Source organism: Hyperolius riggenbachi, chromosome 12, assembly GCF_040937935.1.
Source record: "Hyperolius riggenbachi isolate aHypRig1 chromosome 12, aHypRig1.pri, whole genome shotgun sequence".
In the NCBI taxonomy this organism is placed as follows: Eukaryota; Metazoa; Chordata; class Amphibia; order Anura; family Hyperoliidae; genus Hyperolius; species Hyperolius riggenbachi.
In genome coordinates this window covers 172,861,970-172,886,335 of record NC_090657.1, presented here as the reverse complement: position 1 = coordinate 172,886,335, position 24,366 = coordinate 172,861,970, and the positions used below count along the sequence as shown (strand labels likewise).

The 24,366-nt window shown below is 49.2% G+C and overlaps 1 protein-coding gene and 1 pseudogene across 1 annotated transcript in view; one reads left to right on the top strand and one right to left on the bottom strand.

The window, feature by feature from the left end:
* Window positions 1–15,940, bottom strand: part of LOC137541580 (pre-mRNA-processing factor 6-like) — a 47,230-nt pseudogene extending 31,290 nt beyond the window's left edge.
* Window positions 1–24,366, top strand: part of LOC137541586 (sterile alpha motif domain-containing protein 10-like) — a 358,765-nt gene that overhangs the window by 246,344 nt on the left and 88,055 nt on the right. The window lies entirely within an intron of this gene.

Below are 24,366 nucleotides of genomic sequence, written 5' to 3'. Positions count from 1 at the left end.
ATGCCTTATCAGAGTAGCATAGCAAGCGCTACAGCCCGCAGGGGCTCAGGGTAGGACGAGTGCCGTTGCCAAATAGCAGGCATAAGTTCGTAGCGCTCGCTATGCTACTCTGATAAGGGGCTTGATTCACTAAACCATGATCATATCGGGGGCATTTTCATGCACTTTATCGCGTGATTGCGAATTTCTGCACGTAATTGCAAGTTTCTGTGCAAAACGAATACTGTTTTCGGCATGAAAATTCACGCAAAACTCGCAATTATGTTCAAAAATTTGCGATCACTCGAAAACGGCTGTGATATGAGTTATCACAGTTTAGTGAATCAAGCCCATAGTGTGACCAAGCCCTTATTGTTTGGCGTCTTGTCACCTCTGATTCTCGTCCTACTTCATCCTTTTACATCACTTTCTTTTCTTTCCTGGGTTGCTCCAATGCACGATTTTTTTCTCCGGTATCAGCCATCCTTGACCGTTTATGGTTCATGTTATGCACTTTCCATGATATATCAGCCATGTATTTTTATGCCATACATTTGTTTTATTTGGGGGGGGGGGGGGGGGTATTGGAGACGCACGACTGCCATGGGCTTGATTGTATATTTATACTATACTCCGTTTCTCTTTTTGACGGGCACCTTCCCTCAGAGATAGATTGGTTAGTAGCCATTTTGCGAATCCTTCTAATACATCCAAGCATTGCAAAATTTTGGGTACGTATACTTGCGGCGGCTGCACCATGTGCAGGTACATGCAGGTGTGTCGGAATGTCAGGCTGCCGGATGGAAGAGACTGGACATTAGCACATTATGTGAACTGTAACACCACTTTAGTTGTATATATTTTGCTATGCCCATGTGGTGCATTCTATATTGGGAAAACCAAGCGGGAGCTACGCTCCATTTTCTGATCATGTGACCAATATAAAAAGCAAAAGCATGTCCAGTCTCACCACGGTGGCCATACATTTCAAGACCATGCATGCCGGAAACCCCACTATAATGCGGGTGATTGGCCTGGACCGTATCCACGCCTCTTCCAGAGGCGGTGATATGGATAGGCTCTTACTACAAAGAGAATCCAGTTGGATTTTTGACCTGGAGGCAACCTTGCCCCCAGATCTAAATGAAAACACAAGTTATGCCTCGTTTTTGCCAGTTTAATGCCACGTTTGCTCTGTTACTTTTCAGGGCCTATGAGTTCTGGTTCACTCCTGCCCCTACCTTTTGTTTGTGATGGTGTCTCACAGTGCTCACATTGCTGGACAAGCAATGTAATAATACTATCGAAGCTCTGATTGGGTGGGCTTTGAAATCCTAGGAGGGCATATGAGTTTATTTGCTTATATTAGTGACTGCAGTCACTGATGCCATGATTAAGTTCACCTTACATTTTGTACCACCAACTATATATGAATTAATTAATCTGTTCGAATTATCATTGTTTTGTATTCAATTTAGGATATATTGTAATTGACAAAACCTCATTGCTGCATTACCTTTGGATGAGGTTTCTTTTCCCTCCTACTGCCTTGGCTCATCTGGTGGTCTCTCTCGCTCGCCCCCTCCGGCGGCGCCGTGTGGTGTGGGTGGGGCTGGCGGTTGCCTGGGTCGGCAAGCGTGGGGCTGCGTGCTCCTTGTCCCGCCGATCACATCCTGGTGTCCGCCTGCCCTCCCCGTGCGCGGCTGTCGGGCGGTTGGGCGGGGCCTGGCGGCCCGGCGTCGTGTCTGCCCGCCCCGCCCACCTGCCCGGCATTGGCCGCTGGTGGGGGCGTGCGGGGCCGGCCTCTTGGTGACGTCGGCCGGGCGTAGGGATAAGACCCTCTTGGGGGGTGGTAGGGGAAGCTATGCAAACCTCAAGTTGAAGCCGGAAGTCCGGCGAAACCGGTCGAGGACGCATGTGCTGCGTCCCGGCCCCCATCCGCCTCCCGTAGGGGATCCGCCTCGCCTCTCGACCTTGGCCTGGACATCAGCAATCTTGCCACACGCAGCAGGAATCAGCCTGCCACTCTGCAGCGGACACAATGGTGCACGTAAGCAAGCCCTTTGGGCAGGGATTGTTGCAGGACTTATATTGCTTCACCAGCAATATGTGCTTTGCCTGCTTGCTATTGCTTACCAGCTATATCATTCCTCTCTGCATGAAGCCTATTAATGTGGAATTATTCAGTACTGTGAACCTTTGATGACTACTATCTCATGCAGGAGTTGGATATCATTGCACCTGCTGGATTGCATGTATTGGAACTGCTCCCCTCTGATGTGCTTTCTTGGGAGCTGCTATTGCTTTGCTTGGAACTCTCTATGGATACACTGTCCTTCCAACGTATCTTGCACTGCTAAGCATATCAACAGTAAGGGCCCTTTTCCCCCTGCAATCGCTAGCGTTCACGCTGAACGCTAGCGATTGCTGAATCGCAAAACCGGCGATTCCCCCGACGTTTGCGGCCGCGATTTTGCTATGCTATGCACTGCATAGCAAAATCGCGGCAATTATCGCTCCGCCGCGCGTTCGCGTTCCCGACAAAAGCGAATCGCGGTAGTGGAAATGACCTACCGCGATTCCTATGTTAAAAAGCAAACCGTAGCGATTGTAAAATCGCTAGCGGTTTGCGGTTTTGCGATTCAGCCAGCGCAAACGCGCTGGTGGAAAAGGGCCCTAAAAGTGCTGCTTTGCTGGCTGCTCTCTCAGGCTACACTGTTCTGTATGAACTGTTTGGGAACATATTGCCTTATCGATCTATCCTGCTGCACACAATGTAACTACATTGAGAATCTTTAATTGGCTGATTGGATTTGGCAGCCCCCAGTTTATCTAGCATTTATTGTGTTAATGGGCTGTTCACATTTGAATTTGGTGCTGCAACCCTTAGTTCATCCACCATTACTGTGTCAATGGGCTGTTCATATTTGAAGCTTTAGATTGCTGTTTGTGCAGTTTAGTGGAGGTTGTAGGGGGTTTGGAGGTCTCCTGGGAGGATGTGGGAGGGGGTGCGGGGTGGGCACATTTTTATTGGTCATTTTTTAAGAATGTTTGATACAATTTGATTAATAAAGTAAAACCTTTTTTGGAACAATATCTCATGTGATTTGTATTCAGTCGGGTCATACCTACTTTTATTCTAATCTCACTGTTTTTGGATTATATTTATACTATCTGCTTCCCACCATACAACTGTATGAAGTGTTTTTATTCTGTTTGTATAAATAAAGATGACTTATTTCATTACTTTCATAAACCTGAATGGTGCAGTATCCTTTTGAGGACCGGTCTGTTTTCTTTTGATATTGCGTTCTACTATTTAAAAGATCCTTTCTGCACACTCTGCATATATTACTGTTGACTGACAGTGCTTGTCCATTTTGTATTTGTTACAAGCTAAAGTACTACAGCAAAAAAGCAACAATATACATGCCTATCTCAACCACAATTTTAATGCATTTTATAACTTATAGACTGGAACAGCACCACCAAAAACAAGAGTATGCTAGGCAAAATAAAGTGATGCTGCTTAAAAAACAACTGAAGTGAGAGGTATATGGGTGCTGCAATATTTATTTCCTTTTAAGCAGTACCAGTTGCCTGGCAGCCCTGCTGACCTTTTTGGCTGCAGTAGATTCTGGATCACACCAGAAACAAGCATGCAGCTAATCGTGTCAGATCCGACAATGTCAGAAACACCTGGTCTGCTGTATGCTTGTTCGCGGTCTATGGCTGAAAGTATTAGAGGCAGAGGAACAGCAGGGCAGCCAGGCAACTGGTATTACCGCTACTTAACCTCCTTGCCGGTTATCCCGACCTCAGCTCGGGGTAACCTGCGCAGGAGGATTTCTCAGTCCCCGCTGGGCCGATTTGCATAATTTTTTTTTTCACAAGCAGCTAGCACTTTGCTAGCTGCTTGTAACACCCGATCGCCGCCGATATCCGCAACGTCGCGCCCCCCCCTCCCCCTCCAGACCCCTTGCGCAGCCTGGCCAATCAGGGCCAGGCAGCGCTGATGGGTGGCCCGGGATTCCCTGTGACGTCCATGACGTCATCCCGCCCCGTCGCCATGGCGACCGGGGAAGCCCTGCAGGAAATCCCGTTCTCGACGGGATTTCCTGCATACTCTGATCGCCGAAGGCGATCGGAGGGGTTCAGGGGATGCCGCCGCTCAGCGGCTATCATGTAGCGAGCCCTGGGCTCGCTACATGATTTTAAAAAAAAAATTAATAAATAAAAAAAAAGTTCCACGCTGCCTCCTTGCCGAATTTTTTAGACCGGCAAGGAGGTTAATAGGAAATTAACATGGCAGCCTCCATATGCCTCTCGCTTCATATGTCCTTTAAGGCCCTGGGGGGCGGTGTACACCTCTCGGTTTCACTTCAGTTGCCGCCAGATTGAGTGCAGCCAATCTTTTCCCTGTTCTTTAGAACATGTGTAGACCATTTAAGGCTAGCAGCCCCAGGTTTACACTAGGTTTTAACTGTTAACTGCCAGTGGTTAGGTCTCTTCCGAGAGCGTAAGTCATCGTCGTGGAAGAGTCTAGTATTGAACAATCTGTGTATAGGCTGACCTTGAAGCCAGCATCCTCCTTTGCTGCATCTGGTTTTTTTTTTATTGTTACTGAGCGCGCCCAGCCGGGCTGCAGCTCTCTCTCAAGCTGCTCCAGACCTTGTCTCAGATTTCTGCACCTTTAAACCCATTTGTGCTGAAACTGGACCCAAAATACAGAGGAATTCCACCCACCACGACCAAGGCTACAACTACAACCAACCAGAACAATCGGATTACTTTGGATGGCAGAGATTTAAACTGGATTGAAATCCTCCATGAAGCTTACCACTGCTGAACACACCAAGCCTTCTAACAGCTGACCTGAAACAAGACCTTCAACCTCTCTGAAGACTTGATTGCCTGTGATTGCCCTCACTCCACCCTGTGAGTAATCCTTTATACATTATCCAAGGCATATGCACCAAGTGACTATTTTCCACATTTATGTTATCATTATCATCTAACTCTAAAACAAGGAACTTTACTTAAAATAATTCTATGATCTGTGTAGGAATGAAAGGAGTTTGCACAGATCCCCTTTGATCTCAGCAGGACTCCAGAAGTAAAAGCTATCTAAACAAGTCTATTGTCTCTATGTCAACATACAAATACTCATCAAAGGATCTTTTCTCTGCCTGCCCTCCCAATAATCAATTACAAATTAACACCTCACTAGCTCTCCTCTTAAAATCCTTTGGGATACTCAAGAAAAGCAGAAGGGGGAGGAGAGGGAGTGGATCCAAGTATAAAAATCATAGTTGTCCCCAGAAAAGCTCAATCACAGCTACACTCTGCAATGCCAGATCGATAAATAATAAGACTGCAACTATACATGACCTAATAGAGCTCTCTGATTTGACCTTTTTGACAGAGACCTGGCTTGGGAAACATGCAGGCCCAACTCTTGAAGCAACCGTGCCAACCAATTATTCAGTCTTGCACTGTGAGAGACAAGTCCGCAAGGGTGGGGGGGTTGCCATATGCTTCAGATCCTCTTTGATTATAGGGCCCCTGCCCATAGGCCCCACTGAAACCTTTGAATGTCTTGCAGCCCAACTGTCAGCAGAAGTAAACATCAACATATTGCTCATATACCGCCCCCCAAAAAATGGTCTAGCCTTTCTTAAGGAAATATCTGAACTCTTATCCTGCCTAACAGTGGAACACCCCAGATGGATCATCCTGGGAGACTTCAATGCATGGGTGGATGATCACGACTCCCGCCTAGGAAGTGAACTACTTCTTATAATGAATGAACTGGATTTCTCTCAGGCTGTCAACCTCCCCACCCACAAGAAAGGGCACACCCTGGATCTTATATTTCATTCCGGACTTTTAATATCACACATGGATATAAACCCAGTGGTATGGTCAGACCACCACACCATCCACTTCTCTCTGACAGCACCAGCGATAAAACACAGAGGGAAAGAACTCATAAAATACAGTTCTCTGAAAGATGTCTCACCTCAGCACGTTCAGAATACCCTCAACTTCGACGCATTAACCAATCATACCCAGACTCCATGGTCCTGATGTACAACCATGCAGTGTCATCGGCCTATGACGCCCTTGCTCCAGTTCGCATTAAACGGTCTACACCACTTCACCATGCACGGTGGTTTGACAGCTCATTAAAGGACCTAAAGAAAGAAGCGCGCAGACTAGAAAGGAAGTGGCGAAAAACTCAGAATTCAAAAGATAAAACACACCCTTGTCTCTCACCTGGAAAGCTACCAAGATGCGATCACCAAGAAAAAAATCCTCCTACCTATCACAGGAGATCGCAAAAGCCGCCAACAGGCCAGCCCAACTATTTCGCACAGTTGATAGACTATGTAACCCATCCTGTCTAAAACCTACTATAACTCCCTCAAAGGAGCTATGCGAAAAATGTGCTTGCTACTTTGCTGACAAAGTATCCTCTATTCGGTGTCTCATTCAGTCCACTGCACCTAAGACTTATTCAACTCCTGGAAATAGTGGCAAAAACAACCTAACACCCTGGACTGACTTCAAAAGTATTAGTGAGGAAGAGATCTCAGACATCCTCCGTCGCCTCCGCCAGACAACCTGCGACCTGGACCAACTAAACATATGCTGAAATGCCCTGACCTGCTTGGTCCAGCATTTCACAAAATAGTAAATTGCTCTCTGCAAGCAGGGAGGTTTCCTACCTCTCTAAAAGAAGGAATCATCAAGCCCCTTCTTAAAAAACCTTCCATGGATCCAGATGCTATGAGCAGCTACAGACCTGTCTCCAACCTCCCCTTCTTAGGTTAAGTTATTGAAAAGGCTGACTATTGGCAACTTGAAACCAGGCTGTCAGTAAACAACATCCTGGACCCTCTACAATCTGGCTTTAAGAAACACCACAGCTGTGAAACAGCCCTCATCCAAGTCTGCAACGACCTGCTCATGGCAAGGGACAGAGGGGAATGCTTCATCCTAAACCTGTTGGATCTCTCAGCGGCTTTTGATACAGTTGACCATGAAATTATGCTTAACAGACTGCAGGAGTACTGTGGCATCAGTGGATCAGTCCTCCAGTGGTTCAGATCATTCCTGACTGACCGAACACAGAGAGTATCCCTAGGTCCTATAATGTCCAAACCCGCACCTCTACAATTCGGAGTGCCACAAGGATCAATCCTATCCCCTCTGCTGTTTGCAATCTACATGTTGCCACTCAGTACACTTATCCTACGTCATGGCCTGACGTACCACTGCTACGCCAATGACACACAGCTATACCTGTCCTTCAAACCTGGTGGAAGAGACCCTACCCCAAAAATAAACTCTTGCTTAGCTGAGCTACAGGCACGGATGAATGATAACTGGTTGAAACTGAATGCTGACAAAACTGAGGTCCTGTTTGTCCAAAGCCAACACTCGCCATCAAAACAGCTCTATCCTAAAGCAACACCAATCAGGATTGGGAATTCAGACATAAACAGCTCCAACCTTGTGCGCAGCCTTGGAGTACTAATCGATGGGGAATTGAGTTTCAGAAACCAAATTTCATCTGTAGTTAAATCTTCCTTCTTTCATCTGAAGAACATTGCAAAGATTAAACATCTGATTCCCCCAGAGGATCTTCCAACCCTAGTCCACGCCTTCATCACATCACGGCTGGACTACTGCAATGCCCTTTATGCTGGCCTCCCTAAAAAGGACCTGCGTCTCCTGCAATTAGTGCAGAATGCTACTGCCAGATTGCTAACAAACCAGCCTCGCCACTGTCACATTACACCGATCCTTCGCTCACTGCACTGGCTACCAGTAGAATGGAGAATACTCTTCAAGATTGGACTGCTGACATTCAAATCCCTGCACAATCTGGGCCCTGGATACATGAAGGACCTGCTGAAGCTGCACCACACCTCTCACAACCTCAGATCAGCAAGTTCTATAAACTTGGTCACTCCCAGAGTGCACTTCAAAAAATCTGGAGATAGAGCCTTCTGTCATGCTGCCCCTACTCTTTGGAACTCCCTGTCACACCTAGTAAAGACAGCACCATCCCTGGAGCTATTCAAATCCAGACTGAAAAGCCACCTGTTTAGCCTGGCATTTCCAGACTTATAAAATTCTTCCTCTGTACCACAATGGTCGGAGCCATGCTTATGCGCTTTGAGTCCCATGGGAGAAAAGCGCTTTACAAATGTTATTTAGTTGTTGTTGTTTTGAATGCAAGTTGTGTAAGTTGCCCATGTGTGGCCTTTGCACATCTATGCAGCTGGTCAACTCTGGTGCAGCCTGTATTTGGAAGCGCTGCCAATATCTCCTGTTGTACGAAAATGTAAGTCTACTTGTGGCTAGCTGCATCCATGTGTTTCAGTTTGAATACAAATCAGATGCAAAACGATGCACTAATCCCCAATCTAAATAAATTGAATGCAAAGTGTGTAATTTAAAGGACAACTGAAGCGAGAGGGATATGGAGGCTGCCATGTTTATTTTCTTTGATATAATACCAGTTGCCTGGGCGTCCTCTGCCTCTAATACTCTTGCCATAGCCCTTGAACAAGCATGCCGCAGGTCAGGTGTTTCTGACATTGTCAGATCTGACAAGATTAGCTGCATGCTTGTTTCTGGTGTTATTCAAACACTACTGCATCTAAATAGACCAGCAGGGCTTCCGGTAACTGGTATTGTTTAAACGGAAATAAAAATGGTAGCCTCCATTTAACGCTCACTTCAGATGTCCTGAAGTGGTTAAAAGACAAGGGCTGATCTGCGGAGCACTCACATTCATACATATATGCGCTAGCACTCACTTTACACCCACCCTGGTACCGGTACCATTATCTTCATAGGGTAAGAGGAGAGAAGATCAGCTGGCTATATGATTAGGGAGGAGTTATGTTGAAACAAAGTTGTCTCCTTGTATTAATGAAACGTGCTCACCCACTTCCTGATGTCCAAGCACACCGAGGATACAGAAGTCCTCTATCACCAGTTAGGACTGGGAACCCTTCCTGCCTCAAAGCCACATAACCATTGCGGGTATCTTGTAGAGCCCACTGCTGATCAACCCACATGTAGGGCAAGTTGCAGCGCACACACTGTTCCAGCGGTCCAGAGATGCCACACATGTATCTCACGCAGATCAGGCCAGTGCACGAACAAACCCCGCCCACATATGTTAAAAGTACATAACTGCGACTTAAACCTCCATCTCCAACTTACTGTGATAAAAGGCAGCACAAAGGATCGCGCCACAGTGAAAGACTGCAACAGAACTCTAGGACACACCCAGCCACCCCCTAATCCCACCTACTGCACTGACTGACATGCCCAACATAAAGAGAGGTTTGAACTAGTGACCTCAAAGACAAGCCAGACACCACCCCCTTCAGAACGTTCCTGGGAGCAGCACGGATTACTCACAGTCTGTCGTGGATCAACGCTTGTGTGGTTATCTCCAGTCTGTAAATGTTTGGCAAAGAAGCTGTCAGGAACGGGGGTCAGTTTCTCATGGCGAGGGTTCCGTTGCCGCTTGTTCCGGGCATCGCCAACTTCAGGGATACTTAGCCACTCCTCCTCTGTTACTTCTGCCAGTTTCCTCTGAACAGAATGGAAAGGCACACAGAGTTTAGAAATATTGCATCAAAGGGGGTCAAAGAAAAACACACTATAAAAAAAAAAAAAGCAGACAAAATAAGTGGTCTGTTACCTTTAAATCTGAGAACTGCTGTTGGATTTTGGGTCTTTCCATACGATATTTCTCAATTTCCTCCTTCTCCCTCTGTTCTCTGTGAATCAGTAAAACAAACTGATGACAAAGCCTCTTTATAAAGCATAACCTCAAATATCAAGGCAACTGGAATACTAGACGTGGTCTACAGTGAACACAAAAGTGCAACAAGCACAGTCATCAAATAATTGCACCTTTATTAAAGCAAACTACGGTAAGTGCTGCCCACTGAACAAAAAGTTAGATACTTACCTAGGTAGAGGGGAACACTGTGGCTAGTCCAGAAGTATCCGGTGTTCTTCTGATCACCACCACTGCTGGTCAGGACAGATAATTTGCAGCCATACTTTCCTTCCTGAATGAACGTGGCCATACTGCGCGCCTGTGTGAGTACAGCCACATGTGCACAGTAGTAAGCAGCCACTTGTGGATGAGTGGCTTTGGTTTCCTTGCACAGGTGCAGCCATACTCGCACAAGCGCGGCCACCACATATCCAACAAGCTTGTCGCATATATTCATAGGGTCCGCACAGCAACAGTGGGGTCAAGGAGAAGGGACATCTCTGGGCTATCCAGAGGCTTCCCTCTATCTAGTTACCTAATGCTTTGCTCCCTAGCCAGTTTAAGTTTATTTTAAAGCTAGGTACACAGGTTAGTTTGAACTCGGACACAACGGACAATAAAGACTGTCTCAGTTGAGAATCATGAGTTAAAGGGAAGGTTCAAGCAAATTAAAAAAATGAGTTTCACTTACCTGGTGCTTCTACCTGCCCCATGCAGCCATCCTGTGCCCTCGTAGTCACTCACTGCTGCTCCAGTCCCCCGCTGGCAGCTTGCCGACCTCGGAGGTCAGCGGGACGCATTGCGTACATTTTTACGCATTCCCGATAGTGCAGGAACATTAACACATACATTTTTACGCATTACTGGTTCACTGCGTACAAATTTACGCATTGAACCAGTAATGCATAAAAATATATGTGTTAATGTTCCTGCACTAGCGGGAATGCGTAAAAATATACGCAATGCATCCCGCCGACCTCTGAGGTCAGCAAGCTGCCAGCGGGGGACTGGAGCAGCAGTGAGTGACTACGAGGGCACAGGATGGCTGCATGGGGCAGGTAGAAGCCCCAGGTAAGTGAAACTAATTTTTTTATTTTGCTTGGACATTCCCTTTAAGTGGCTGCATGACATCTGCATCGACGAGCGCCGCCCATTCTCCTGATACCTCTCCACAGCAAAACACATGCCACTAGCCTGGAGGCTTATGATGCGCCTGCACAGCGTCAGCACTGCACTGTCGCACAAGGGATGGTGTATTAATCCATGCAGAAATGTTATGAAGCTTTAGGATAGTCAATGAGATGCTGGTTGTGAAGTCTGATATTCCCCATTATGCTTGATGCAATTTCCAGTCAGATCAATGGGTCAAATCGATAATACTGTATATGACATAACTGATCTGCTCCTGATGATTCCCCTCCCCAACTCTGCATCAGTTAAAAACTGGCCAATCACCTTCTTTCTTTTCTCCTCTCATCCATCCTCTTGTCCAGCGCAGCATAGATGGCGTCTGCCTCTTCATCATCCTTCTCGTAGGGTCCGCTGGAGAACAGACTCCCCGCATAGCCGTTAAACTGGGGGGAGAGAAAAAAAGTAATGGCTTCATTCATTTCTGCAGAAATATGACCGTTTCATACAGATATACCATCTGGCCACTTATACACAGACAAGAACACGGGCCACAGCTGCAGGGGGAGCTATCAGTACCTCATCATAATTTGTGTCATTCAAATCTTCATCATCATCATCTGCTTGATTTTTCTTCATCTGATCCCCGACCGTCCTCTTGCCCGGCGGAGCATGGCGGTCATCTACGGGATCGTTGTCATCTCGAGCTGGACCAATATCAGAACGGGTGGTGAAACCAGTGGCACTGCAGATAAACGAGAGTTCCAAGAATTTAGTCATAGCAAAAAGACCGACAACTCGCACTGTGCGTTTTCCATAAAGATCAGCAACAGGACAGCTCAGATCTGACAACATCCCGCCACTCGTCCCCTCACTGGTATCCCCTCCACAGTGTCACTTGTTCCCTCACTGCTCTCCCCTCCACAGTGTCACCTGTCCCCTCACTGCTCTCCCCTCCACAGTGTCACCTGTCCCCTCACTGCTCTCCCCTCCACAGTGTCACCTGTCCCCTCACTGCTCTCCCCTCCACAGTGTCACCTGTCCCCTCACTGCTCTCCCCTCCACAGTGTCACCAGTTCCCTCACTGCTCTCCCCTCCACAGTGTCACCAGTCCCCTCACTGATCTCCCCTTTACAATCTCACCAATCCCCTCACTGCTCTCCCCTCCACAGCGTCACCAGTCCCCTTACTTCTCTCCCTTCCACAGCGTCACCTGTCCCCTCACTCCTCTCCCCCCCCCCCTCACTGCAATTTGCTCCACAGTGTCACCTGTCCCCTCACTGCTCTCCCCTCCACAGCGTCACCTGTCCCCTCACTGCTCTCCCCTCCACAGTGTCACCTGTCCCCTCACTGCTCTCCCCTCCACAGCGTCACCTGTCCCCTCACTGCTTTCCCCTCCACAGCGTCACCTGTCCCCTCACTGCTCTCCCCTCCACAGCGTCACCAGTCCCCTAACTGCTTTCCCTTCCACAGTGTCACCTGTCCCCTCACTGCTCTCCCCTCCAGTGTCACCAGTCCCCTCACTGCTCTCCCCTCCAGTGTCACCAGTCCCCTCACTGCTCTCCCCTCCAGTGTCACCAGTCCCCTCACTGCTCTCCCCTCCACAGTGTCACCTGTCCCCTCACTGCTCTCCCCTCCACAGTGACACCAGTCCCCTCACTGCTCTCCCCTCCAGTGTCACCAGTCCCCTCACTGCTCTCCCCTCCACAGTGTCACCTGTCCCCTCACTGCTCTCCCCTCCACAGTGTCACCTGTCCCCTCACTGCTCTCCCCTCCACAGTGACACCAGTCCCCTCACTGCTCTCCCCTCCAGTGTCACCAGTCCCCTCACTGCTCTCCCCTCCACAGTGTCACCTGTCCCCTCACTGCTCTCCCCTCCACAGTGTCACCTGTCCCCTCACTGCTCTCCCCTCCACAGTGTCACCTGTCCCCTCACTGCTCCCCTCCACAGTGTCACCTGTCCCCTCACTGCTCTCCCCTCCACAGTGTCACCAGTTCCCTCACTGCTCTCCCCTCCAGTGTCACCAGTCCCCTCACTGCTCTCCCCTCCAGTGTCACCAGTCCCCCTCACTGCTCTCCCCTCCACAGTGTCACCTGTCCCCTCACTGCTCTCCCCTCCACAGTGACACCAGTCCCCTCACTGCTCTCCCCTCCAGTGTCACCAGTCCCCTCACTGCTCTCCCCTCCACAGTGTCACCAGTCCCCTCACTGCTCTCCCCTCCACAGTGTCACCAGTTCCCTCACTGCTCTCCCCTCCACAGTGTCACCAGTCCCCTCACTGATCTCCCCTTTACAATCTCACCAATCCCCTCACTGCTCTCCCCTCCACAGCGTCACCAGTCCCCTTACTTCTCTCCCTTCCACAGCGTCACCTGTCCCCTCACTCCTCTCCCCCCCCCCTCACTGCAATTTGCTCCACAGTGTCACCTGTCCCCTCACTGCTCTCCCCTCCACAGCGTCACCTGTCCCCTCACTGCTCTCCCCTCCACAGTGTCACCTGTCCCCTCACTGCTCTCCCCTCCATAGTGTCACCTGTCCCCTCACTGCTCTCCCCTCCACAGTGTCACCTGTCCCCTCACTGCTCTCCCCTCCACAGCGTCACCTGTCCCCTCACTGCTTTCCCCTCCACAGCGTCACCTGTCCCCTCACTGCTCTCCCCTCCACAGCGTCACCAGTCCCCTAACTGCTTTCCCTTCCACAGTGTCACCTGTCCCCTCACTGCTCTCCCCTCCAAAGTGTCACCTGTCCCCTCACTGCTATTTGCTCCAGTGTCACTCGTTTCCTCACTGCTCTCCCCTCTAGAGTGTCACCAGTTCCCTTCACTGCTACTCCCTCCATAGTGTCACCAGTCCACTCATTGCAATCTCCTCTACAGTGTCACATGTCACCTCGCTATCCCCTCCAGTGTCACCTGTCCCCTCACTGCTATCCCCTCCACAATGTCACCTGTCCCCTCACTGCTCTCCCTTCCACAGTGCCACCTGTCCCCTCACTGCTGTCCCCTCCACAGTGTCACCTGTCCCCTCACTGCTGTCCCCTCCACAGTGCCATCTGTCCCCTCACTGCTAACCCCTCCACAGTGTCACCTGTCCCCTCACTGCTCTCCCCTCCACAGTGTCACCTGTCCCCTCACTGCTCTCCCCTCCACAGTGTCACCTGTCCCCTCACTGCTCCCCTCCACAGTGTCACCTGTCCCCTCACTGCTCTCCCCTCCACAGTGTCACCAGTTCCCTCACTGCTCTCCCCTCCAGTGTCACCAGTCCCCTCACTGCTCTCCCCTCAACAATGACACCTGTCCCCTCACTGCTCTCCCCTCCACAGTGACACCTGTCCCTAACTCTGCTAACCACTCTATAGTGTCAACTGTCCCCTCACTATTATCTCCTTCACACAGCCACCTGTCCCCTGCTGCATTTTTTCCCACTGCTATCCTCCTCTTTTCCCCCCTACCCCCATCACCAGCACCTTTGCTGCAATCCCCCTCCTCCACACAAACACATAGTCACTATCCCCTTACACACAGCTACGAGTTTCCCTGCCTGCTACCACCTTCGCAGTGCTAACTGCAGTGTTCTCCCCAGAATTTTTTTTCCAGCCGGGTGTCATGAGATGGTAGCGAGATGTGGGGCGAGATGAGAGAATGCAGGGCTGGTGCTTCTGTGTGCAGAATAGGAGGAGGTGACAGCCGGGTGCTCTCCAAAACTAGCCAGGTGGAGCACCCAACTAAAAGAGAACCAAATCCAAATGAACCGTCCCCTCGCTGCCCTCAGCATAGCCCCCCATGCCTCCCCTGTGCAGCCCCCTCCATATACCCAGCATAGCTTCAGGTTATGCCCTCAGCATAGCCCCCCATGCCTCCCCTGTGCAGCCCCCTCCATACTCCCAGCATAGCTCCATGTTATGCCCTCAGCATAGCCCCCCATGCCTCCCCTGTGCAGCCCCCTCCATACTCCCAGCATAGCTCCATGTTATGCCCTCAGCATAGCCCCCCCCATGCCTCCCCTGTGCAGCCCCCTCCATAACCTCAGCATAGCTCCATATTATGTCCCCCATACCTCCCCTGTGCAGCCCCCTCCATAACCCCAGCATAGCTCCATGTTATGCCCTCAGCATAGCCCCCCATGCCTCCCCTGTGCAGCCCCCTCCATACTCCCAGCATAGCTCCATGTTATGCCCTCGGCATAGCCCCCCATGCCTCCCCTGTGCAGCCCCCTCCATGCACCCAGCATAGCTTCATGTTATTCCCTCAGCATAGCCCCCCATGCCTCCCCTGTGCAGCCCCCTCCATAACCCCAGCATAGCCCCATGTTATGCCCTCAGCATAGGCCCATGCCTCCCCTGTGCAGCCCCCTCCATAACCTCAGCATAGCTCCATATTATGTCCCCCATACCTCCCCTGTGCAGCCCCCTCCATAACCCCAGCATAGCTCCATGTTGCGCCCTCAGCATAGCCCCCCATGTGCAGCCCCCTCCATACCCTCAGCATAGCTCCATATTATGCCCTCAGCACAGCACTCCCATGCCTCCCCTGTGCAGCCCCCGTGTCCCCTCAGCATAGCCTCCTCACCCTCTGCCCAGGCCCGGCACGTAGCCCAGCGGAGCCGGCATGCCCAGGAAAGGCTTCTTCTTCTTGTTCATGGTGCCGGTGATGGCGGCGGTCAACCCGGAGACCCCCGCAGGGTTGGAGGCTCCAGAGGGCCCGGGGCCGCCGCCAGACACTGAGGTGGTCGCCATATTCCCAACACAGCCTCAACACTACGTATCTCCCACAATCCTGTGCGGCTACTTCCAGGTCCGGTCGGCGTAATACAGCGGCGCCACCGCCATTTTCCCAGAGTCCAGGCGGGTTGCCACCCAGCCGGTATTCGGGCGGCAGGGCCGTTTTTTTCATTAGAAAGCCGGTGCCGGAATATTTTTTTTACCGGCAGGGCATTTGCTCAGGATTTGCCGGTAAAAACAAGAGGAGAAACAGAGCATTGCTATATAAAACCTCCCCAAACTGCTGCCAGCCAATGAGAGCGCTTCCACTGGCTGGGCTGGCCCGCCCCACTCCTGTGCCTACACTAGCTGTTCGTGGCCGAGGTGTAGAAGGAGGAAGTGCAATGTATTCTACACGCAGCAAGCAGAGTGTCTGCCCCTCCTCCTGCTCCACTGCAGTCAGTGCAGTCTTCTGAAACTTTGAAGTCTGAAGCGTCACACAGGTTCTCCATAATTACATTCTATGTTTCTCATGGTCGGCTCAGTTGTCAGTCTGTCACAGTTCTCTTTCAGTGAATTGTTACGAGTGAATAGAGTATATTCCGCTCTACCAGGAGTCCAGGAGAGGCTACCTGTCGTAAAAATTCCTGAGGGACCAGGAGGTGTTAATGACAGGCTGTTACAGTGTCAAACATTTGTGAAGAAGGCTATTACCTAAAGATATGCAGATTAACACTGCAATCAAATGGGGCTTTTGAGCTTGCAAGTTGTCTGAAAAGCAGGAGCCCTGCAGCTACTTCAACCAATTCTTTTTTTCTGAATGGTAGCTATAGACGATAACAGACATTCCCACCTGTAAGGTGCCATGTCCATTTCCATTGGGGCATGTCACCAGTGCTGCTGCGAAGCTGAATCACTATAGTTATATGGTTACAGGGATTCAGGTGTGTGCTTTGGAGAACTGCTGTCCAGATTGGCAAGCGATCTGGACAGCAAGCTATTGTTTGAATCGGCAGTAGTTTCCCATCTGCACATTCAGACTTAATGGAAACAGTCTTTTTGCTTTTACAGGATAAAGACTCATTCACATCATAGGCACTTTGGTGCACATTTTGGCAGCACATATTATGTGCAACACGCAAGAATGGCAGAAGTGCACAGACCGCACTTCTATGCTGCGCTGTACAGTACAGCAGTGTGATGCGCTATCACACTGCTGCATGCATTTTTCAGGAATCACAGCGCTGATCCCATTCACTGTAATGAATGAGATCAGCAGCGCGCAGATGGCGTGCAATCATATGCATTGCGTCCCAATAGCACGGCCAGTCTGCATCAGTGATGTGACTGAGTCCTTAGGCTACGTTCCCACCTGCTGCCAGATCACAAGCAGTCAGAGGGAGAGGACAGTGTAATGTCCTCTCCAATGGTCCGCTGGGATCTGGCTTTAGCCCAGGGCAGATAAACTCCCCTACAGGCGCAGAATCCTCCAGGACACCGAAGTACGATGAGGGGTGCGGGCACACCCGAGATGCCCATGCACAGAAGCCCGTGACTGCCCAGCAGAACAGAGAGATATAGCGGCAGAACAGAGGGGCCGAGGAGGATGGCGAGGGAGGCCCCAGTGCTCATGAGGCTTGAGGAAGCCCCAGGTAAGTATAAATAGGGGCTAGTGAACCATCTCAGGTTCACTTTAAAGGACAACTGAAGTGAGAGGTCTATGGAGGTGGCCATATTTATTTCATTTTAAGCAATACCGGTTGCCTGGCAGCTCAGCTGATCCTCTGCCTCTAATACTTTTCGATAGAGAGGTTATTGGCATTATTAAGACACTACTGCAGCCAAGCAGACTAGCAGATCCTGCACACAAACTTAGATCCTGCACACAAAAGGCTTCTTAAAGTATCTGCATTAGCAGCATACAGAGCAAGCAGAGGCACACAACATGTTTTGGGCATAGCTCTTCCTCACCTGAGAAAACCTGTCGTGTGCCTCTGCTTGCTCTGTATGCTGCTAATACAGATATTTTAAGAAGCCTTTTGTGTGCAGGATCTAAGTTTGTTCTAGTACATGGTGTTGCAGGAGAGGTGTACCCGCAGGGGGCTTGCACCGGCTTCCAGTTCTAGAGTTAGAGACCAGGGATGCTCAAATCTGACCCAGGAGATAGCCGGATAGTTGCTATCCGGATATCTCCCAGGACGGCTGTGCGGGGGTGTTTGGGGGAGGGGGGGGGGGTGGGCGGTTCAAGCGGTCAAGCTTACCTGTCTGACGTCTTCTAGGTATGTCCCTCAGCGCCTCCCACGATGCGCTCCACACTTCCTCCTTCAACCTGGAAGGAGGAAGTGTTTGTACTACTCACGTGACCGCTGCGTGGAGCGCATCGTGGGAGGCGCCAAGGGACCCACCCCGCACAGCCCTCCTGGGAGATATCCGGATAGCAACTATCCGGCTATCTCCCGGGTCGGATTTGAGCATCCCTGTTAGAGACCTGTAATGGTGGTGAAGTGTGGTTGTTCCAGTAAAGCGGACCAGCAGTGCTGCCGGGCAACTGGTATTGTTTAAAAGGTAATGAATATGGCAGCCTCCATATCCCTCTCACTTCAGTTGCCCTTTAAGGTTAATGTGTGGTATGTCCTGCTACAGCAGGGGCATAACTGTATAACCAAGGGCTCCTTATCAAACTAATCTTAAGGCCTGATGAAACTTGTCCAAGGAGGCTGCTAACAACCACCTCTGCTAAAAAGCGTGTGTACAGCACGGGCGCCACCAGGCACCAAGCAGCCGCTTGGGGCCTCATGTTTTTAGGGGCCTCGGAGGCTCCGTGACGTCATCAAGACGTCACACTGTTGTCTGCGCCGCGGCGTCTAATAGGCAGCCAGCGCAGCCCCGCTCCAGCCTGCAGAGCAGGGTTACGGGAAGATGGCGTCCAAAGTCCTGTACTGGAGACTATTTGTGTCTCCAGTACAGGGCTTCGGGTGCCATCTTCCCGTGGCCCTGCTATTCAGTTCAGTGCGGGAGACTGCAGGAGGATCGTCCGGGGAGCTGCACGCCAGAGGTCGGCAGTGTGAGGGGACTTCTGTCAGGTGAGTAAATTCTTTTTTTTTTTTTTTTGCTGAAATGTGGCCCAAATTGTGTTTGTTTTCTGCTAAAATGTGGCCCAAATTGTGTTTGTTTTCTGCTAAAATGTGGCCCAAATTGCGTTTGTTTTCTGCTAAAATGTGGCCCAAATTGCGTTTGTTTTCTGCTAAAATGTGGCCCAAATTGCGTTTGTTTTCTGCTAAAATGTGGCCAAAATTGCGTTTGTTTTCTGCTAAAATGTGCCCCATATTGCGTTTGTTTTCTGCTAAAATGTGGCCCAAATTGCGTTTATTTTCTGCTGAAATGTGGCCCAAATTGCATTTTTTTTTGCTGAAATGTGGCCCAAATTGTGTTTGTTTTTTGCTGAAATGTGGCCCAAATTGTGTTTGTTTTCTGCTGACATGTTGCCCACATTGGCCTGTGCACACCAAAAAACGCTAGCAGATCCGCAAAATGCTAGCAGATTTTGAAACGCTTTTTCTTATTTTTCTGTAGCGTTTCAGCTAGCATTTTGCGGTTTTGTGAAGCGTTTTTAGTGTAGTAGATTTCATGTATTGTTACAGTAAAGCTGTTACTGAACAGCTACTGTAACAAAAAACGCCTGGCAAACAGCTCTGAAGTGCCGTTTTTCAGAGCGGTTTGCGTTTTTCCTATACTTAACATTGAGGCAGAAACGCCTCCGCAATCCAAAATCTGCAGCAGCCCGGGAGAATGCATTGTTTCCTTCCTAGAAAGCAAGCAACGTGTCTGCACAGCCTTTGCCCTGCAATGTCGCCCGAGGAATTGGGTCCCAATAGCCGTTGAGTGACATTGAGTATATGAACGGGACCTTTAGAGCCTTCTTAGCATTTAAGACTCCATCTTGAATGTTTCTGAAAGTACCCCTGAGCCAGGGTAAAATCTATTGAAGGATGCCCATTGTGGGCTATATTACCTTCATAGAAGTGTCCTGGCATTGCTCGTTATCCTCAGGGTTACCCCTATTAATCCACCAACCCCCCACTACTCTAAACTGCCAGGCGTGGGTTTTGATCAGCACAGTAATAGACAATGCTTGTGAATGAGCACTTGCTTTCTCTGTGTTTGCACCATTTGGAACTTACACCAGCGCAGTTCTGATTCGCACTCCATCGTTAGGCGGAGCCTCCTGGATTTCATATTCAACTGAAGGATTCCGTCAAATATGAAGGGGTATGGGAGACCCCAAGGACAATGAGCAGTACCTCAGTTCAGGGGTACTTTAAATTAAGGAACGACCTTTTTAAGGTAAAATAATCTTCTAATTATGAAAAATATGTCACTGCTATAAAAGCCACTATAAACAGCACCCGACTGACTGCAATAAGTAAAAAAAAAAGTATTGTGATTATTCACTGCAGGACTGAGGCTGTACAAATGCATAACCAGCCTGTAGGCTCGAGATGCGTTTTGTTGCTATGCAGGAGGCCCAGATCCAAACTAAGAATGTCGGGACAAACCACTCCCACTTTTAGGCCACACCCCCAGACCACGCCTACAAGCCAGTATTTTTCCCCCCAAAAGGTGGCAACCCTAAGTCCAGCTGAGGAGACACTTCTGGCAATTTCCGGGCCCCTGTGCACTGCCGCTTGTGCTGAGCCAGAACCCGAGGCGCAGAATATACATGTACAGAGTGCATATAACTTTAATTAGTAGCGAATCCTCACTTCCGCATCTATAGAAGTGATTAATATTACAGCTCATGACCAATAGAGAGGTAATATTGTGCTTGAGGGAGGGTCCCTTGGGGCCCCTCTGGCCCAAGGGCCCCGATACTACCTCTGCACCCCATATTGCTACACCACTGAACCCCTTACCACACTGCACGTGCCCCACTGCACCCCGCCCAGCTGCTCCGCGCTGCACTACACCCCTCCCACACTGCACGTGCTCAAAAACTATAAGGTCTTTTCACAAATTTTTTTTTTTACCATGTTCCTACTCATCTGCTTAATATGCATGTCAAATTTGGTGATGATAGCATGTACAGGGGCTTTACAATTAACCACAGAAATTGGCACTATTGACTCGAAAATTCGGAACACGAAATTCGGTTTCGCTTGCGGTACACGAAATTTTGACCAAATCGGAATTCAGTTGTTCCGATCAGCCCTAGAAGCGATCACCTGCGCTGAAGCGTATTGAAAAAATACGCTTCCGCGCAATGCATAAAACTTGCGTGGTTAACGTGACTCACTTCCGTCACATAAAGCCGCACTGCGTCAGTATAACAAAAGTGTATGTGGATGTAGTCCCTTTTTTTTTTTTTTTTTTTTTTAGGGACCCATTGGAACGGGAGACAGCCCTGATACCAGTGACCCACCTCTCCCCTCACACCCACATATCTACTTTTTATGATGAGTCACTTGCTATTTATACCCCCATATTTCTGCAGTTTTCACCTTACGGCGAGATATTTAGTTTTACAACCCACACGTAGTTTTACAACCCCCAGGCTACACAGATTCATTAAAGAAGTCTTGATCCTGAATATGTAGCCTAAATCTAATGCAAATGAGAAACGATGGCCCTTAACAGGCAAAACTGGCCAGAGCCATGCACCTGTGACTAATTTGCATAACCCCGCCTCCTCCTGATGCTACCCTTCTGTGGATCTATATCAATACATCATGTTTGTTTTCACATGTTGCATTGCTTGTCAGGATCTGGACAAATACCGAGGGCTTGATTCACAAAAGAGTGCTAACCGTTAGCACGGCCGTTTTCGCGCAAATTTTCACGTGTGCGTGCGATCGCGAATTTTCACGCGCAATTAAGTGTTTTCGCGCGCAGCGTAATTGTTATCGTTTTCGCGTGCAAACTTACGTTCGCATGTGAAAACAATAGCAATTTCACGGGAAAATTCACGTTTGCGCGTGAAAACGTTAAATTGCACACGAAAATTCGCGATCGCGCGCAGACGCGAACGTTCGCGCGAAAACAGCCGTGCTAACAGTTAGCACTCTTTTGTGAATCAAGCTCATGGTGTATATAATCTATATATGAATGAAATAATGATGGAGAAGGTACTTTTGTATTACGCGTCCAGCAGAGCGGCTGATGTAACTGAGCCTGTTACAGGGGCTCACCGCAGCTGAACGGCAGACTGCGGAAGGACAGCGTGGGACTTAGACGTGTTGATGGGGCGGGAGAAAGCCCCGGGTAAATATCAGAGTTTTAGTATTGTTCGTCTCCGAGTCTCTTTAAAGTCCTTCGACAGGAAGTTGCAAGGTCTCCTGGGATTTGACCTCGAAAAAATGCAATCTCCTTGCCTTTTTTGTATGCGATTTTCTAATGCAGTCACTGCGATTGCAAGTTTCTAAAATGGCATCATACTACTGTGTACAATTCATCACAATTTTCATTATTTTTAAAAAGGCTTTGCAATTGAAAAAAAATGCATGATGTTACAAGAACACAGCACAACGCAGTCTGTTTGTACAGACCCTAATGCATTAATCCTTAATCTGCACTGACAGCAAATGTAAGGCTGGGTTCACATAGGACATAGCGTGAAACGCTGCGTTTTATGTCATGTTGTAAGTTAATTTTGTGTGCGGTGTTTGTGCATTTGTGGTGCGTTTGCAATGCGTTTTCCATGTGTTTTAATGCGTTTACATATACAAAACGCATATGCGTTTTGTATGCGTTTTCCATGCATTTTTAGATTTCCATTCATGCAAATCACTTGGAAGACAGCAGGAAACCAAAATACAGCAAAAAAAAAATATATTTTGAGGAAAAAACGCATTGAAAACGCATACCATTGCGTTCCCATTGACTTTCATTTTGTGCGTTTTGTGGGTACGCATTACACACAGGGAGTCAAGAAGCCGCTACTGCCACACATCTTACCGAGCCTTTTTGAGCACGCCAGATTGATGCCAGTCTGAACGTAAATCGATCGGGCTTCCAAAGTGCAGTATTAGTCTCTGGCAAAGTCAGGCCGGTTTCACTCTGGATGTTGGTGGAAGCCTGGCTGCCGCACTGCCGACAGCATTCTTCGGGGATTACTGCGTTAGTACGCTGTAACTCCTATCTGGCAGCCGGCAAAGCAGGAAATGACACTCACTTCCTATGGCCGAAGCGATTAGGGCTGAGCTCTCGGATTCCGAATTTCGAGTTTGCCATCGGAATTTGGCAGTTCCGAGTAAGCACTCGAAACTCGAAAATTAGGCAATTCCGAGGACCGAATTCGCGTTTACATTGAAGTCAATAGTGCTAAATTCCGTGGTTAATTGTGAAGCCCCCTTACATGCTATAATCACCAAATTTTGGCATGTATATTAAGCAGATGAGTAGGAACATGGTAAAAAAAAATTGTGAAAAGACCTTATAGTTTTTGAAATAAACGATTTTAAAGTTTCATAGGAAAAATGGTTTTAAAACTGTGTAAAATGACACTGCTGCAGTACAGGTTACTGCATTCCGAGTTCTGTATACATATTGTATACATTTCATGAAAACAGACAGCGTGGGGTCCCCCCCTCCCAAGCCTCCTTAACCCCTTGTCCCCCATGCAGGCTGGGATAGCCAGAATGCAGAGTCCCGGCCACGTGGGGCTTCGCACCCTGAGCTATACCAGCCCACATGGTCCATGGTATGGGGGGGCTCTGGAGGAGAGGGGCGGCCAACCTCCCCCTCTCCCCCAGAGCCCTTGTCCAATCCATGGATAAGGGGCACTTCCCCACCTCCGGTGCCCCAGGAGGAGGTAGGGGCCGCCGACGTCCTGGGGGGTTCATGGTGCCATCCGGGGGTCCCCTTTAACAAGCAGACTCCGGAAGCCACCCCTCCCCAGGAGAAATGAGTATAGGGGTACATGGATTAACCAGGGATACTTACCTTGCAATAATCCCACGCCAGTATCCTCAGGAGTGGTCCCAGGCACCCGCCCAACTCCCGGGGCTGAATGGTTATAGACAGCCTCTGCAATCTGTATTGCATAAGCTAGAAACACGAAAATTGTTTGCTGGGGAATTCCCGTTCCCCGCAGGCCACCTCAGAGTGTCAGATTGAGCGTTATTTCACATAAATAGGTGGGTCCAGGGGACCAGGGCACCTCCTGCTCTGGTCACTTGGACCCACCATCTATGTGAAAAATGGCTGGTTTCGCCACTCTAGTGTGGCCTCCAGCGTTCCGGGATTTCCCAGTGGCCATTTTGATCGCATCACTGTTTGCCGAAATTTCTTGTTTCAAAGGCAACATTTTCGTGTTCATAGCCTCTGCTATACAGATGCAGAGGCTGACTGTGAGCATTCAGTTGCGGGAGTTCGTCGGTGTGGGAGGGTGGTGAGATTGTAATGATCCGCTCAGCTGGATGCACTGGCAGACAGCTGTTTGACCATTCCTCTAGTCTGTGGGCTGCAGGTCTCTGCAAGAGAGACCTGTTTTTCCATTACAAGTTTCTGGTCTGTTCTGCTGCTGAGGAATTTGCATACACTCGTTATGCAAATCCCTTACCTGCCTCCTTTGATGACTGGCAGTATAAAGAGCTATGTTTCCCAGAGTCCTTGGCTGGTCATAAGAGTTAGTTTCTGTGTAACACTCGCCTGGAGTGTCAGCCTTGCTCTTTGTTTGAAGATTAGCCTAGAGTAATTCCTGGAACTGCACTAGACAGATTCCCTAGTGCAGTTAGGATTGCATATCT